General features: G+C 36.8%; 1 non-coding gene across 1 annotated transcript; it reads left to right on the top strand.

The window, feature by feature from the left end:
- Positions 1-1,789: 1,789 nt before the first annotated feature.
- Positions 1,790-1,896, top strand: LOC122890676. Its single transcript, XR_006381126.1, has one exon. It is a non-coding gene; the product is annotated as a U6 spliceosomal RNA (small nuclear RNA).
- Positions 1,897-3,283: the final 1,387 nt, after the last annotated feature.

The following is a 3,283-nucleotide window of genomic DNA, read 5'->3' as shown; positions in this document are numbered from 1 at the left end:
TGAGAGACTATGGACTCTGAAAAACAATCTGAGGGGTTTGAAGTGGCGGAGGGGTGGGAGGTTGGGGTACCAGGTGGTGGGTATTATAGAGGGCACAGCTTGCATGGAGCACTGGGTGTGGTGAAAAAATAATGAATACTGTTTTTCTGAAAATAAATAAATTGGAAAAAAATATATATATAAGTGGATTAAATTCTCCTACCAAAGGCACAGAGTGGATAAATGGATTAAAAATCAAGACCCAACTATATGCTGCCTACAAAAGACTTACTTCAGCTTTAAGGACACATAAAGGCCCAAAGTGAAACGATGGAGACAGTTACTCCATGCAAAGAAATGGGTATACCAAACAGATGTACCGAGCAGAATAGTAATACTCATATCCACAGAAGATGTTCAATTGGTATATATTACATGGAGTGAGTGAATATGGTAATATGCTGAGAAAGTGCTGCTATCCTCCATCACAATTTGGAATTGTTTAACTTTAAGGTAACCATATACAAATGTCATGGCCATGAGTTAAAGATACATGAGTGACTTCACTCTCAGCAATATACCTTGACAACTAGTTGTTTTGTTACTAAGCAATATTTTTACTATAATATATAAACACTGTTCAGATGTTATTTTCTTAAAAAATACTTCTAAAAATATTTCTAAATTTTCCCACAAATGATGATGAAATTTGGTTTTGATACTATATCCTCACATTATTACTTTCAATTATAAAATGTTTCCATTTTTCATGTATTTAAATAGAAACCTAAAAATTCTTAAATAATACCAACTAAACTCATTAGTCATATAAAGATTAGAAATATTATATTATTATCAGCACACCAATTTCCTTATTCATGAATACCTTATAATAATTAAGTTATTTAAATCTGCATTTACATATTTTAATGACTCAGTAGTTCATTTACTAAATTATATTTTGTATTTAGAAAACAAACTTTTTCTGGATCAAAAACTATCTATAAAACATCACAACAAATAAATGGGTAAAAAAAGAAAATTTCTTAAATTAATGTAGACAATGTAATTATCAGGTTGAAATTTTTTCAAATACCCTTCCCCCCACCGAAACTGTTTAACAGAAACCACATCATATATGAAGGCACCGTCTTCAAAAAGAAAAATTTCCATAATGTTTTATATCCTTTTGGCAGCTGATCCTTGTCATTTCAATAGATAGCTTAACATTTCAATAAAACGTGTGTGGAGGAAGGTGTTCTATTATCTGTGTGAGCTGTAATGCCTGGTCATCTGTTTGAATATGCAGTGGCATTTCTAATGTAATTAAATTTTTAACTGTACATCCAAACTTCATTTATGCATTGGCATGTATAATAAGTTATGATTTATAATTGTTAAGAGCCATTAATTTAAAATCTGTAGGGCAAATCTTCAGCATCTTGACTATACTCTAAGACTCATTTCTTTTAGAAATTACTTGAAAACATATTAATTGAACTTAAGTTTAAATATTATAAAATTGATAGTGTTGGAGGAGAAAACTGAATCTTAAAGTTATATTTATGCTGGGCTATTTTTACATCCTCTGTAAAGGCAGTTATCCTCTGTAAAGGCAGTTATTTTTACCAAAAATTATTAAAATAATAAATGCACATGTATAAATAAAAGTTTCTAATTATGTGGTGTTTCGGGAAGACAATTTCCAATTAAGAGTAAGAAGGATAAAAAACATTTTAAATTACTGTTGAGAATTGGATAGTTAAAAGTTTAGCTTGAACTATTAAGGCATGTTTAAAGTATACCTAAAGTGCTCGCTTCGGCAGCACATATACTAAAATTGGAACCATACAGAGAAGATTAGCATGGCCCCTGCGCAAGGATGACACGCAAATTCGTGAAGCGTTCCATATTTTTCTGGCGGTCAGGAGCTCCCAGACAGCCGCCACTGCCTTGGCATTGGGGACGAGCAAAAGATCCTGCGTCCCCAGGGTCTGCAACTTGGAACCTGCACTGCCAGCGGCCAAGGGGGAATTTATTCAGCTTCTGCACCCAGACTGAGGCTTCTCTCTGAGACGGAGATCAGGAAGTGTTCCAGGGTGCACCTTGACTGCACCAGAGTTGATACATCCAGCTACATCTGTTCAGTCTTCTCCCACCAAAATGACTAGGAGGAGGAATGCCCAACAGAAGAAAAATACAGAGGATGGACCTTCTGCAATAGAGCTAACGGCTATCAACATAGACAATATGTCGGAAAGAGAATTCAGGCTAACAATTATCCAGGCAATAGCTAGGTTGGAGAAAGCCATGGATGACCAAACAAATTGATTAGGGCCGAACTGAAAGCGACCAGACAGGATGTTCACAATGTTAGGGCGGAGCTTAAAGCTACCAGGGAGGAGGTCCACAATGCTCTCAATGAGTTCCAATCCAATCTAAACTCTCTCAAAGCTAGGGTAACTGAGACAGAAGATAGAATTAGTGATCTGGAAGACAAACAGATAGAGAGAAAGGATCAGGAGGAAGCCTGGAACAAACAGCTTAGATCCCACGAAAGCAGAATTAGGGAAATAAATGATGCCATGAAGCGTTCCAACGTCAGAATTATTGGAATTCCTGAAGGGGAGGAGAAAGAAAGAAGTCTAGAAGATGTCGTGGAACAAGTCCTTCATGAAAACTTTCCGAATCTCGCGAATGAAACCAGCGTTCATGTACTAGAGGCTGAACGGTCTCCACCCAAGATTATACACTCCAAAAAAACATCACGACACCTGATAGTCAAATTGAGAAATTATAATTGTAGGTATAATCTCTTGAAAGCTGCCAGGGCAAAGAGGCTCCTTACTTACAGAGGGAGGCCCATCAGAATAACGTCAGACCTGTCCACAGAGACCTGGCAAGCCAGAAGAGACTGGCAAGATATATTCAGGGCACTAAATGAGAAGAACATGCAGCCAAGAATACTTTATCCAGCAAGACTGACATTCAAAATGGATGGAGAGATAAAGAGTTTCCAAGACCGGCAAGGCTTAAAAGACTATGCAACCACCAAGCCGATACTGCAAGAAATATTAAGGGGGGTTCTATAAAAGAGGAAAAATCCCAAGAATAGCATTGAACAGAAATATAGAGACAGTCTACAGAAAGAAAGACTTCAAAGGTAACTCGATGTCAATAAAAACGTATCTATCAATAATCACTCTCAATGTGAATGGCCTAAATGCACCCATAAAACGGCACAGGGTTGCAGATTGGATAAAACGACAGGACCCATCCATATGCTGTCTACAAGAGACCCATT

The sequence above is a fragment of the Neovison vison genome, chromosome 11 (genome assembly GCF_020171115.1).
Source record: "Neovison vison isolate M4711 chromosome 11, ASM_NN_V1, whole genome shotgun sequence".
Lineage (NCBI taxonomy): Eukaryota > Metazoa > Chordata > Mammalia > Carnivora > Mustelidae > Neogale > Neogale vison.
This window is presented reverse-complemented; position numbering and strand designations above follow the sequence as displayed.